At 39.6% G+C, this 15,759-nt stretch overlaps 1 non-coding gene across 1 annotated transcript; it reads left to right on the top strand.

Moving 5' to 3' along the window:
• Nucleotides 1-15,440: 15,440 nt before the first annotated feature.
• Nucleotides 15,441-15,547, top strand: LOC112731118 (small nucleolar RNA R71). The gene has a single exon (XR_003166910.1). It is a non-coding gene; the product is annotated as a small nucleolar RNA R71 (small nucleolar RNA).
• Nucleotides 15,548-15,759: the final 212 nt, after the last annotated feature.

Genomic DNA, 15,759 nt, shown 5'->3' with positions numbered 1-15,759 from the left:
GGGTTTCGGAAATCGCTGGGGGCGTTTTCTGCAGTTTCTGCACGTGGCGTCTGTCACGCGTCCGCGTGGGTCACGCGGTCGCGTCATCTGGGAGTTTTCCTTGTCACGCGTTCGCTTCGGTCACGCGTACGTGTCATTTGCGTTCTGCTTAAGGCACGCGTCCGCGTCAGTCGCGCGTTCGCGTCGCTGCCTTTTCGCGCTAGGCACGCGGCCGCGTCGTCCATGCGTCCGCGTCGCTGCCCTTTTCTTCAAACCTCCATTTTTGTTCTTTCCTTCCATTTTTGTATGTTTTCTTTCTGTCCTCTAAGCCATTCCTACCTCAGGAGATCTGAAAATACTTAACACACAAATCACGGCATCGAATGGTAATAAAGGGTAATTAAAATTAATGTTTTTAAAGCATAGGAAACATGTTTTTCACATATATCACATAATAAGGAAGGGAAAGTAAAACCATGCAATTTACATGAATAAGTGGGTGAAGGATCGAATAAATCACTTAAATTGAGCACAAAATACATCATAAAATATGGGTTTATCATGGGCCTATGAAGCTCATTGAAGATATCGTTACAAACTCAATTTGTCCTTGGGGTGGAGTTATCCTATTAAGCTCTTGCACAATTGCTTTCACTTCTTGGGTTTCTACCTCTTCCTCACCACTCTTTTCTAGTTCTTCCTTTTCTTTTTCAAACTCCAAGGGAAAAGCTTCATCAAGAACATTGAGGGAGTTGACCAAGGCGGACAAAAAATCATTGATGATACAATCCACTTCTTGATCAAACTCCCACAATTCTCTATTCACCTCTTCCAGTTCACTAGTTCTACCTTCCTCCTCTTGTGACTCAAGCCTTGGCTCCTCTTGTTCTCCTTGAGGCTCCATGTTCTCCTCCTCTCTACACTCCTTTCTTGATGCTCCACCTTCTTCAACGGGGATGTCTTGAGTGGTTGAGTGTAGTGAGGCCAAGCGGTTCACCGTTTCAGCTATGGTAGTAATGAACTCTCCTTGCTTCTTTCGGAACCCTTCTTTCTCTTGGAAGAATGATTGAAGGTCTTGTTGTTCTTGGGGCAAGGGTTGGAGAACTTCACAATTTGATGAAAGATAAGGTTCAAATGTTGGGAGAAAGGTTGTAAAGTTGGAAGGTGCATTATGTGGGTGAGGGTATTGAGGTGGTGTATAAGGGTGTGATAGTTCATATGGTTAGTAACAAGCTGTATAAACATTTTGATTCCATGAAGGTGTATGGTGTTGTACTTAAAGGTTTGGTGGTTGGGGGTCATGTAGGGGATATCTTTCATATCTTTGGATTTGGTATTCACATAGGGGAGGGTTTGGCTCATTGTAGTATGAGGGAGGTGTTTGCCATGAGTGTTGCTCATATGCAATTGGTTCCTCCCTAAATTGGTTCTCCCACTCCATGAAGTTATCCCAATTTGAATTCATCATACCCTACAAAACATTCGCAACCAAGCTCCAAACAATAAGGGTGATATCTCATAGAGAAAGTATAAAATAAAAACAAAAGACATCAACAAACAAGAAAAACAAACACCTAGACATTAACAAAAACAAACAAACAACCAAAAAGTAAGATATTTACACTATCAACATATTTACAACAACCTTAGGATAGCACTCAATTGCATCCCCAGCAACGGCGCCAAATATGTATAAGAGAGGGATTTCGTCGATTTAGAATCAAGAATCAATTCGTTAGTAGCATAGTCCAAACCAATAATGAATCTTAATCAAATGTCAAATTCAATTTAAATATAAACCGAGAGTTCTTCAACCTCGGGTCATTCTCCCTAGGAATGCAATTGAAAGTGCTACGATTTCGGTTGTAAGGTCAAAGGGGTTCTTTAAACCAAAGAACGAAATATTAAAAGAACTAAGCAATAAAAGAACTAATGAATAAACAAAATTGGGAATTAATACAAGTAAAGAGAAAAAAAGATCAAAACTAGTGAAAATGCTAAGATATGCATAAAAGAGCCTTGACTTGGGAATGAGAGTCCAAGGAATCCTATCATCGCCATAATCACAACTATGGTAATTATGATGAGTCAATCTCGCCTAGTTAACCCCTAACATCGAGGAGTAAGTCAAGCAAGCATAATTGACCTTAGTCCATAAGTCCTAGCTAACTTACCAAACTAGTTGATAAAAAGCTAGCGTCAATGGAAACAAGAGTCAACTAACTACCCAAGAATTGCCACTAAATGTTGGACATTATGACTCTAGTATCCTAGGAACTCAAATCCCAAGCCAAGGTATGAAAATCTACTCAAAACTCATAATTGGCATTTTCATAAACACCTTGTGGGCATAAAAGTAAAACATGAAAAATTGCAAAGACAAATAAAAGCTATAATCAAACTATTCATAATATCAACAATAAACATCCAAATAAGCATAAAAAAGGCATAAAATATTAAATTCATCTATCAAAATTTCAAGATACCAAAATTGCATATATAAACAAAGTAAGTTGGACCATAAGAAAATAAAGCCAAAAGTAATATAATTAAAGAGAAGATCAAGAGTACTTACAATAAAAGAAGAAAAAATCCAAAAAAGCTTGCTATAAAATGCTACAATGGAAATGGAAATGAAACCCTAGGAGAGCAATTTCTATTCTACTCCTATTCCTATTCCTATGGAAGCTTCCTAATTCTAATTCTACCTAATGAAAAACCCAATGTAATCTAATGTGTTGATATTCCCTTTATATAGCACTTCAATTCAGCATTGGAGCTTCCAAAATTGGGCCAAAAGCCCCTAGAAATTGCGCAGCACATGTTTCATTAATGAAATGATGTGCAGGGTCCTATGCGTATGCACAGATGTATGCGTACGCACACTTTGCTGAAAATCCTCCTATGCGTACGCACAGGTACCTGTGCGCACGCACACATACAAATTTCCTCTTGTGCGCACGCACACTTGTCTGTGTGTGCTTTTCCTTGTTTTCTTCATGTATTCTCTCTTGTACATGCTTTCTTCCACTTTTGCCTAGCCATTCTTGCCAAATTGACCTGAAATCACTCACAAAACATATCACGGCATCGAATGACATGAAAAGTGGAATCAAAATTGCTTAATTTAAGCACAAAAACACATGTTTTTACATTTAGGTCCAAATTAGGGAGATAACTGATAAACCCCATTTTTAGGGTTTATCATGTATAGATTTAAGGGTTTTATCAATGATCCTCCATATTTATTCATATAAAACTGCGTGATTTTGTGTTCCTCTCCCCATTTCACCTCATAGATGAAAATATGCTTCTTTTGCATCAAAATTGACAAATTATAATCCTCCTCTATTACCATTCGATGCCTTGATCCGTTTGTTAAGTGATTTCAGAAGTTATAGGGCAAAAATGGCTAAGAGGAATGAAGGAAAATGGCTAAGAGGAATGAAGGAAGCATGCATGAATGGGAGGGGCATGGAATAAATTATAAAGATTTGAAGTTTACACATGCACGCGCACGCGCACCGTGCGCGTGCGCGTGGATGCATACACCCAGAGACAGCGCAGTTGAGCCAAGCGAGGAGCCGGTTGATGAGAAATTATTAAAATAGTTACGTTGCAAGTATAGTTCTTAACTCACCAAAAATCTGCCTATCAATATAGAAATATGTCACAGAGAGTTTAAATTAAAAATTACTGGGAGTTGGAATCCTAGGTCATCTCCCAACGAGTTGCAGGAAAGTGTGCTATTTTATTAATCAGATATTCCAAGAAGTTGAGTTAAGTAAAAGGGGAAATTAAATTGATGAAAATTAAATAGTATGAATAAAAGCCTTGACTGGGAGTTGATTAGTTGGAATCTCTATTATTGATGGGATGATTTCAAGATTAAATTATAATTAATGGTTGTTCTGTTTAGTTATCCTTTACTAGGTAAAGGAAAGTCAAACAAGTTGGAATGTGATGAGACACAGAAGCTGGTGAATTAAAAATTATTAAAATGGTTACATTGCAAGTATAGTTCTTAACTCACCGAAAATCTGCCTATCAATTTAGAAATATGTCACAGAGAATTAAATTGAAAATTACTGGGAGTTTTAAGTCCCAGGTCGTCTCCCAACGAGTTGCAGAAAAGTGTGCTATCTTATTAATCAGATGTTCCAAGAAGTTGAGTTAAGTAAATTGGAATGTAAATTAAGGAAATTTAAATAATATGAATAAAAGCCTTGACTGGGAGTTGATCGGTTGGAATTTCTACTATTGATGGAGTGATTGTAAGATTAATTTATAATTAATGGTTGTTCTGTTTGGTCATCCTTTACTAGGTAAGGGAAAGTCAAACAAGTTGGAATGCCAGATCTGTTCACAAGTTGCAACCCACTTAGTTCAAAGGGATTGGCGTTGGTGACAGGATAGCGATCCAACATTTAACCCAATTACAAATTTTTTCTTCAATCCTTCCAACTCAAGAGTTCCTTTTAATCAACTCCCCATCAAGTAAAGAAACTACTCACGCATTGTAAATAATAAATCCATAGCACATCAAAGGGAATTAAAAGAAGACAAGATTGTTGGAATTGAAATTGATGTAAAAAGAAATAATCCTTGCATTAAATAATCATAAAAGTATCTGAATGACAAAATTAAACAAAGCAAAGAACATGGAAGAATAAAACCAAGTTGAGAAAACGAACTAGAATGACGAAGTCTTGATAAGGAAATAACTCTTCTCAATGTTCCAATGCTAAGATCAATTGAAAATTGAATTTCTAAAACCTAGAGAGAAAAACCTAAGAGAGTGAAAACTAGATCCCCCCACTGTCTCCGAATGATTGTGTTATTTGTTTCTGCATGTTCTCTGACTCTAGTCTGCTGTTTCGGGCCAAAAACTGAGCCAAAATAGGGTACAAAATTGCCCCCAACGAATTCTGCAGATTATGCAGATCGCACATGTCACGCGATCGCGTCATCCATGCGGACGCGTCATTCGTGTTTTTCCTTGCCACGCGTTCGCGTCGTCCACGCTACCACGTCGCTTGGGGTTTCCAATCCGTGCGGCCGCGTGAGCCATGCGGCCGCATCGCTGCGAATTGCTCTCCTTCGTGCGGTCGCGTGAGCCATGCGACCGCATCACTTCTCGCTGGTTATCTCCTCAAAATTCTTGTGTTCCTTCCATTTTTGCTAGCTTCCTTTCCAATCTCCAACTCATTCATGCCCTATAAAGTCTGAAACACTTAACACACAGATCACGGCATCGAATGTAATAAAGGAGAATTAAAAATAAATAATTAAAGTCTCTAGGAAGCAGTTTTCAAACATGTAATAAATTCAGGAAGGAAATCTAAATGCATGCTAATTTAATGAATAAGTGGGTAAGGATCATGATAAAACCACACAATTAAATACAATATAAACCATAAAATAGTGGTTTATCAGAATGTTTGACCTGTTCACGAGTTGCAACCCACTTAGTTCAAAGGGATTGGTGTTAGTGATTAGATAACAATCCAACAGTTAACCCAATTACAATTTTTCTTTCAATCCTTCCAACTCAAGAGTTCTTTTCAATCAACTCCCCATCAAGTGAGGGAACTACTCACTCATTGTAAATAATAAATCCATAACACATGAAAGGGAATTAAAAGAAGACATGATTATTGGAATGGAAAAATAAATTAAAATGGAAGAAATAATCCTTGTATCAATTAATCATGAAAGTATTCAAATGACAAAACTGAACAAAGCAAAGAACATGGAAGAATAAAACCAAGTTAAGAGAACGAACTAGAATGACGAGGTCTTGATGAGAAAAACCTAAAGAGAAAAACCTAGAGGAAGAAAAACTAGATCTAAAACTGTCTGTTGTCTAGAATGAATGTTGTCTTTTGTTTCTGCATATTTTCTGGCTCTAGTCTGCTGTTCCGGGCCGAAAACTGGGTCGAAATAAGGTCCAAAATTGCCCCCAACGAATTCTGCAGATTATGCAGATCGCACATGTCACGCGATCGCGTCATCCATGCGGACGCGTCATTTGCGCTTTTCCTTGCCACGCATTCGCGTCGTCCATGCTACCGCGTCACCTGAGCTTTTCCAATCTACGCGGTCGCGTGAGCCATGCGGCCGCGTCACTGCGATTTGCTCTCCTTCACGCGGTCGCGTGAGCCATGCGACCGCGTCACTTTTCGCTGGTTACCTCCTCAAATTCTTGTGTTCCTTCCATTTTTGCTAGCTCTCTTTCCAATCTCCAACTCGTTCATGCCTTATAAAGTCTGAAACATTCAACACATAGATCACGGCATCAAATGGAATAAAGGAGAATTAGAAATACATAATTAAAGTCTCTAGGAAGCAGTTTTCAAACATGTTGTAAATTCAGGAAGGAATTATAGTTTCATGCTAATTTAATGAATAAGTGGGTAAGGATCATGATAAAACTACATAATTAAACACAATATAAACCATAAAATAGTGGTTTATCAACCTCCCCACACTTAAACATTAGCATGTCCTCATGCTTAATTGAAGGAGGTAAGGAAATAAGTATGAACATGTAGAAACTCATGAAATGCAATGCAAGCCTATATATATATATATATATATATATATATATATATATATATATATATATATATATATATGCAACTATATGATTCTTGCCCACTTGATCAAAAGTAAATAAGCTCTTCAAAACAATTACAAATCAAATTCCACTAATTCTATCATTATACAATAAAACAGATAAAAGTGCAAGAAGATAGCTCATGGAAGCAGGGAACATGAAAATTCAAGCATTGAACCCTCACTGATAATGTATGTACGCTCTAATCTCTGGTGTATAGGGTAAACACTCTATCCTTCTCTAATCGTGCTTTCTAACTTTTGTTCTTCTCCTAACCAATCAACAACAGTTAATATACCAATGCAAACATCATGAGGTCTTTTCAAGGTTGTAATGGGACTAAGGTACAGGTAGGGGCATACATTTGGTCAAGTGAGCTAATAAATTGAATCTTTAATTAACCCAAGCTTCAACCAACCTATATATTTTTAATGTAATCTTAAAGTTCATACCTAGCTACCCAGAATTCCCTTTTTCTATCCATACTCATGTATCAACTTGATATTTGGTTCTATCATATGTGCATTGATCTTTGAATTTTGAATTTAACATTGGGGTCATTTTGTCCCCTTATTTATTTATAATTTTTTTTTTACATTAAAATAAATATAGCTTATCAATGCACATAGACTTTTAATTCTTATAGTTTCACATAAGTAGGTATCCAAATTCCCATTAAATTCTCATGACACATTCCCTTAACAACTTTTGTTCCCACAATTTCCCATACTTAACTAGCACACACAATTCTATCTTAAGCTAACCAAAGATTCTATTTGGGATATATAATTGTTTTTTAGCTTAAGATTAGTAATGTGGTAAAATATAGAACAAATGGGATTTAAAGGCTCAAAGTGGTTAACAAAGGTAATTGGAAAGGGTAGCCTTAATTTGGATAAGTGAGTTTAAACAAATAATGGCCTCAATCATGTGCAAGCATGTAAGTATAATAAATATTGGACATATAAGATAAAACAAAATATAGATTACAATCATAGAGAAGTAAACACACAAGAATGAAATAATTATGGTTAAATAATGTAACCATGCATAAAGGCTCAAATCCTCACAGGTTGTGTGTTCTTTAGCTCAAAAATCATGTTCCAAATACAACTCAAGCAAATTTATCATAAAAATTTTGAAAAATTAGTGAAATTTTGTTCCAAAGATAGAGTCTTAAAAGAAACTTATTGTCTTTTCAATCAAGTAGAACATGCATGCAACTATCCTAACCTATGCAATTTATTCTATTCTTTAAAAGAAAGAAAATCTAACTAAAATATCCTAATTATTGGTGCTAGGGAAAAGAAATTACCTCCGAAAGTCATGTACTGACCGACATCCCCACACTTAAGGCTTCGCACCGTCCTCGGTGCCGTCTGTCAGGAACAGGGGTGGGCTGGTGGCATTATCTCCACAGTCGGGACCATCATGGCTCCCTGTGCTGGTAAAAGGAGTGGAGTCCGGGGTATCTGAGTCCCTCAAGTGTCCCTTGAGTAGCTCCTTAAGGTGTTTGAATCGGCGCTCGTTACGGTACTCTCTCATCTTTGCTTTCTGTTCTTGCCGATCCAACCTTTCAATTATCTGCTGGAGCAATTCATCAGTTGTAGGTGCTTGTGGTGTTGAAGAAGGATTATCTTCAGCTGGACCAGTAGGAAGACTTGTAGTGGCTGCTGGGAGTCTGAGGTATTTCCCGTTAGGGACATACTGATCATCACGTGGAAGCACGGCTTTGGTGTCCCCAGCTCTGTAGGAGACTCCGGCTGCTGAGACAAGATCTGAGACCAAGGCAGGGAAAGGTAAATTGCCCACGATTTGTACGTGTCCCATTGCATTCCGGATATGTCTTGAGAGATTCAGATGTTGGTCTGTAAGGATGCACCATAGTAGAACAGCCATGTCCGCAGTGAAGGAGGACTCATGAGTGCTCGGAAAGACGTAATGGGACATGATCTGTGCCCATACGCGAGCCTCCAAGGTAAGTGCTGAAGCCAAGATTTTCTTAGGGCGGGTACGGTGGTATCCGTAGATCCAACGGCTGCCAGATAATGCGATAACTCAGAGACCGGAGTCCCAGTCAAATTGGTACCTCTGGCGCTTAAGTGCGGCTTCTTGGAAGGCGTCCATTCCTTCTGGAATAGGGGGAAAACTCAGAGCTTGCTGAATGGCCTCTTCTGTGATGGGGACTTGCTTCTGCCGGACATAAACAGACTGCAGAGTTGGCATGTAGAAGTTAGAGTAGAACTCAACTACCCAAGAAAGATTGACCTGCCTTGGCTGTCTCCGTAGGAAACCCCATTGTCTTCGTTCAATTTGCGGCTCAACAAAGGTAGCATTATTGGACGGGAGGATAAGAAGGTATTCATTGTTATAGTTCCTTTCCGCCAGGATAGGGAACATCTGCTTACAGTAGCGATTGGGAAATCGCGCAGTGTCCTTTGCTGGAAAGGCTTTCTCCTTTTCATCAACCTTTATTATCCTCTTAACTCTTTTTGTTGAGGGCTTGACTGCGGTTGAAGAGGGCTCTGCCACTAATGCTCTTTTAGTGCCTCTTCTTGTTGGGGGTTTAGGAGTCGCTTTCTCCTTTCCTTTCTTGGTGGCCTATCCTGAAAAGAGAGGAGGAAGTAAATTAAATTCAAATAGATATATAGCAAGGAAGAGAATGGAAGAGTGGTGATGGATGCGTATTAGGATGTAGATGACATTAACACATGCTCTCGAGTATATGGGAAAAGCAAACAATGGAAAATAGCTAGTGCATAGAAAGACAAGTGACTGCAAGGTGTTTATTAGCAGGCCGGCAAAGGGCATGAGTAGCATAGACCAAGCAAGACTTTGTAACAAACCATCACGTTTGTATTGACAATTAAATTCAATTAATACAATAGTAAAGGAAAATTGTGAAAAGCAAGTATTGAATAGTATAACAACATAGAGAAGTGCATAATGCCATTTGAGCTTTCTCACAAACACATAGCATGCATGATGAATAAGGTATAGAAAATATGAGGGTGAACATGCAAGCAATCCCTTAATTAGAATAAAGATAATTGTCAAACAATTTGCAACAATCCACAAGCATATAATGAGGGATAATGACTCAAAAAATTTCTAACACCATGTAAAAAGGAAAAGAAAAAAAAAGAAGGAAAATATGAATGATGAGAAGAAGAATAATATATAAAATAATATATAAAATGATAGAAAAGAGAAGAAGGAAGAAGAAAATAGAACATTGGTAATGGAGGTGAGAGAGAGAGAGAGAGTGATAGGTGAGATTGGAAGAAGAAGGGAGAAGGAAGAAATAGGGAGGGAGAAGGAAAATTAGGATTTGGAGGAGAGAAAGATAAGATATGTGGCAATTTCAGGATGAGCTGTGCGGTGCATGCGACGCGGCCGCGTGGGGCACGCGTTCGCGTGGATGCGCTTCAAGTATGGTGACGCGATCGCGTCGGTCACGCGGTCGCGTGACCTATGTTGTGCTTCTGGCGCGAGTGCAGCCTCGCACCAGCACAACTCTCTGTTCAAGTTAATTTAGTTGCCAAAATTGGGGTGGTGCGATCGCGTGGGTCACGCGATTGCGTGAGTGTGTGTCCGAAAACAGATGACGCGGCCGCATCGGCGACGCGGTCGCGTGATAAGGATTGTGCCTCCAGCACCAATCCAGCATCACTCTCGCACAATATCTCATTGTGCACCCTTTTACGTCAAAAATTCAGGGCACGCAGCCGCGTGGGGCACGCGGTCGCGTGGGTTGATTTGTGCTATTGGCACGCCTTCAGCCACACTCCAGCGTAATTTTTTGTTCATTTTAATTTTTCTTTACTCTCCCTGTGACGCGGATGCGTCGCTGATGCGATCGCGTCGCTTAGCAAAAAAAATTTTTTTTTTAAACATGTAAATGCAGATGCACGAAAGTTCTACGAAAGAGAAGAGTTATTGAATAGGAAAAACTAAAAATAAAGAAAAGAACGATCATACCATGGTGGGTTGTCTCCCACCTAGCACTTTGCTTTAACGTCCGTAAGTTGGACGCTCCACTAGCTCAATCTTCTGCTATGTGGGGATCTTCCAAGAGGAAGATCTCAAGCTCCTTATTTCTCTGTACCTTCTTGCCATGGTATAGTTTTAGGCATTGTCCATTAACTTTAATGAGTTCAAAGCCTGAGGGATGGCTTAGGTGATAAACTCCGTATGGTTCGGCCTTCTCTACTCTGTATGGAAGACCTTCCCATCTTGATCTCAACTTGCCTGGCATGAGCCTTAGTCGAGATTTGTAAAGGAGGACTAAATCCCCAGGTTGGAACTCTTTCTTCTTGACGTTTTGATCATGTACAGCCATCATCTTTTCCTTGTATATTCTAGAGTTTTCATAAGCTTCTAGGCGAAGGTTCTCCAGTTCTTGCAGTTGCAACTTCCTTTCAGCTCCGACTTTCTCAATTCCCATGTTGCACTCCTTAACTGCCCAAAAGGCTCTGTGTTCTACTTCAACTGGGAGATGACAAGCTTTTCCATAAACCAAGCGGAAATGACTCATCCCAATGGGTGTCTTGTATGCTGTTCTGTATGCCCAGAGTGCATCTTGTAGCCTGGTGCTCCAGTCTTTTCTATGAGGCTTTACTATCTTTTGCAAGATACGCTTAATTTCTCTGTTTGACACCTCGGCTTTCTCATTAGTTTGGGGATGGTAAGCTGTTGCAACTTTATGAGTTATCCCATGCTTCTTCATTAATCCTGTCAGTCTCCTGTTACAAAAATGGGTGCCCTGATCGCTCACGATTGCTTGTGGTGATCCGAAGCGACATATAATATGGTTTTTCACAAAGGAAACAACAGTGTTAGCATCATCAGTTCGGGTAGGAATTGCTTCCACCCATTTGGAAACATAATCCACAGCTAACAATATATAAAAATATCCATTAGAATTTGGGAATGGACCCATGAAGTCAATGCCCCAAACATAAAAAATTTCACAGAATAGCATAATTTGTTGAGGCATCTCATCCCTCCTGGATATATTACCAAATTTCTGGCATGGGAGACAAGATTTACAAAACTCAACAGCGTCTCTAAAAAGAGTAGGCCACCAGAATCCATAATCTAAGATTTTTCTGGCTGTTCTCTGAGGACCAAAATGTCCTCCACTCTCAGATAAGTGACAGACCTCCAAAATGGACTGGAATTCTAATTGAGGCACACAACGTCTAATTACTTGATCAGCGCCACATCTCCATAAATATGGGTTATCCCATATATAATATTTAGACTCACTTTTCAGCTTGTCTCTTTGATGCTTAGAAAAATTTGGAGGAAATGTGCGGCTAACTAAATAATTAGCAACAGGTGCATACCAAGGGACTACCTTAGATACTGCTTGCAGGTTATCAAAAGGAAAATTATCATCTATAGGAGTAGAATCATCCTTAATATGCTCAAGGCGACTCAAGTGGTCTGCCACTAAATTCTGATTACCACTCCTATCCTTTATTTCTAAATCAAATTCTTGTAAAAGCAGTATCCAACGTATAAGTCTTGGTTTGGATTCCTTTTTAGCTAATAGATACTTTAAAGCTGCATGGTCCGAATACACTACTACTCTAGTACCAAGTAAATAAGCTTGAAATTTATCCAGAGCAAAAACAATAGCAAGAAGCTCTTTCTCAGTAGTAGTATAATTGGACTGGGCAGTGTCTAAAGTCTTAGACGCATAAGCAATAATGAAAGGATCCTTACCTTCACGCTGAGCCAGCGCTGCTCCTACTGCATGGTTGGAAGCATCGCACATGATTTCAAATGGCTGGCTCCAGTTTGGTCCTCTCACAATTGGAGCTTGAGTCAGAGCAGTCTTCAGCTTATCAAATGCTTGTTTGCAATCCTCACTGAACTCAAACTCAATATCCTTCTGCAGTAATCAGGATAAGGGAAGTGCGACCTTACTAAAGTCCTTAATAAATCTCCTGTAAAAACCTACATGTCCAAGGAACGAACGGACTTCCCTCACAGAAGAGGGGTAAGGTAGACTAGAAATAACATTCACCTTTGCTGGGTCTACAGAAATGCCATTATTAGATACCACATGTCCTAATACAATCCCTTGTTTTACCATAAAGTGAAATTTTTCGAAATTTAATACAAGGTTTGTATTAACACATCTATCTAATACTCTAGATAATCCATCTAAGCAAAGGCTAAAAGAATCACCATAAACGCTAAAATTATCCATAAAAACTTCGATACAGTCCTCAATAAGATCAGAGAAAAGACTCATCATGCACCTTTGGAAGGTAGCTGGTGCATTGCACAAGCCAAAGGGCATTCTCTTATAAGCATAAGTCCCAAAAGGACATGTAAAAGTAGTCTTTTCCTGATCCTCAGGAGCTATATGAGTCTGGAAATAACCCGTGTAACCATCTAAAAAGCAATAATGTGATTTACTTGACAGGCGATCCAGCATTTGATCAATGAATAGAAGTGGGTAATGATCCTTACGGGTAGCTTGGTTGAGACGCCTGTAATCAATGCAGACTCTCCAAGCATTCTGAACTCTAGTTGCTATGAGCTCTCCATGATCATTCTTCACTGTAGTGACTCCAGACTTCTTGGGCACCACTTGTACTGGGCTTACCTATTCACTGTCTGAAATGGAATATATGATACCGGCTTCCAATAGTCTGGTCACTTCCTTTTTGACAACTTCCAAGATGGTGGGATTCAATCTTCTTTGGGGTTGATGGACAGGTCTTGCTCCCCCTTCTAAAAATATTCTGTGCTCACATACTTGAGGGTTGATGCCTACTATGTCCGCCAAACTCCACCCAATTGCCTTCTTATGCCTCCTCAGCACATCAAGTAACTGCTCTTCTTGTTGAGAAGTAAGTTCCCTTGCAATGATAACTGGAAACCTCTGCTCATCTTCAAGATAAGCATATTTGAGATGTGGAGGGAGGGGTTTCAATTCTAACTTTTGGTCATGGGCAGGCTTTGGATTATCTGGAGCTTGTGAAAATGACGAAGTGCCCTCATTGTCAGTTAAAAGGGTCCCCACACTTGGACCTTGTCCAGTGTGCCTCTCTTCTAACTCTTCCTTGTGAACTTCAGCTACACTTTCATCTATGACATCACACTGGAAGATAGAATGATCTTCTGGGGGATTGTCAATGACTCCATTCAAATTGAAGATTACTATGCGGCCATCTATTTCAAAGGAGTATGTTCCTGAAAAAGCATCCAATTTGAATTTTGATGTCTTCAGGAATGGTCTTCCAAGTAGGATTGATGATGGCTTATCTGAATCATTATGGGGCATCTCCAAGATATAAAAATCAGTGGGAAATGTAAGTCCTTTAATGTTCACCAAAACATCTTCAGCAACTTCAGCCACTGTAATAATGCTTTTATCTGCTAACACAAAACGAGCTGCCGACCTTTTTAAGGGAGGGAGCCTCAAAATATCATATATAGACAAAGGCATTATGCTGACACATGCTCCTAAATCACACATGCAATCATAAATTACTACACCACCAATAGTACAGCTAACTATACAAGGACCTGGATCACTACATTTTTCAGGTAATCCTCCCATTAAAGCAGATATAGAACTACCTAAAGGAATAGTTTCTAATTCATTAATTTTGTCTTTATGGATACATAAGTCTTTTAGAAACTTTGCATATTTAGGTACCTGTTGAATAACATCAAAAAGAGGAACAGTTACCTCAACCTTTTTGAATATTTCTACCATTTTGGGGTCGTGTTCCAGCTGCTTCCTGGGCATCCTTGCAAGTTGTGGAAATGGAATAGGAGTAGTGTTTTTTGTGGTGTCTGCGCCTTTTGGTGCTTCCTTTTGTGGTTGAGCTATTTCTTCTTCAGTTATGTCCTGTATGTCCTCTTCCTCTTCAATATCTTCTATTTCTACTACCTCTTCAGCTGAGGTGTGTTTTGGTGGGCTTGGTTCCTCCTGACTCCTCTCCTGCAGTGTGGTTCCAGACCTTAGGGTGATGGCATTAATGCCTCCCTTTGGATTGGGTAATGGTTGAGAGGGGATTCTAGTGGAGCTTGCAAAGTAGAGGTGAGACCATTCAGACTGGCGTTAATATTATTCATATTATTTTCCATGGTCTGTTGTCTTCGCTCAAAAGATTGTAGTAGCTCTTCATTAGGAGATAAAGAAGAATAAGTAAATTGAGATGTCTGCTGTTGATTGTTCTGTGGTCCTTGGTTTTGCCTCAGGTGAGGTGCTCTGTAAGGTTGATTCTGCTGCCTATTGTTGTTATTATTCCACCTCTGATTTCCCTGATTATCTCTGCCTCCTCTGTTATTGTTGTCCCTCCAATTCTGGTTAGAATTGTCCTGCCATCCATGGTTATTATTTCCACTTTGATTGTACCCTTGGTTGGGGCGGTCATAGAAGTTATGAGTGGACGCCACCATGTTGTCTTCTTGTTGGAGTTGCGGGAATTCATCAGTGTAATGGCTATAATCAGCACAGATTCCACAAACTCTCTGTGGGACTAGTTGATGGTTTTGCTGTGGTTGAGGGGTTTGAGCTTGCTGAGCTTGTTGTTGATTCAATTGCATCTGCTTCAGCAAGTTGGTCATCTCACATATACTCTGAGCTAGAGCAGCAGTCTCTCTATTAGAGGTTACTTCTGCAACGGCTTTTGAACGACCTTGCTTTTGCTTGTGATTCCTAGTAGATTCAGCTAAATCACTGATCAATTGCCAAGCCTCATCAGTGGTCTTGTACTTCTTCATAGACCCATTGCTAGCACTTTCCAATGTGGTCTTATCTTGGGGCCTCATGCCCTGTGTGATATAGCTAAGTAACACTATCTTGTCAATCCTGTGGTGGGGACATGCTTCTAGAAGATTATTGAAGCGCTCCCAGTATTCAAAGAGAGTCTCACTGTCATCCTGAACAATTGTGGAAATATCCTTCCTCAGTTTATCAATAACTTCAGATGGAAAGAATTTCTCCAAAAACTCCTTTCTGAGTGTATCCCAGTTGGATACATTTGCCAGAGGTTGAGTCTAATACCACTCTCTTGCTTTTCCCTCAAGAGAAAACGGAAAAGCTTTAAGCAAAATTGAAGTTTCATCAGTACCATCACGCCTGACAGTAGAACAGGCTGCCTGGAAATCTCTCAAGTGCTTGATAG

This window comes from Arachis hypogaea, chromosome 12 (genome assembly GCF_003086295.3).
Source record: "Arachis hypogaea cultivar Tifrunner chromosome 12, arahy.Tifrunner.gnm2.J5K5, whole genome shotgun sequence".
NCBI lineage: Eukaryota > Viridiplantae > Streptophyta > Magnoliopsida > Fabales > Fabaceae > Arachis > Arachis hypogaea.
Note: the sequence above shows the minus strand (reverse complement) of the source record. Positions and strands in the feature narration are given on the sequence as shown.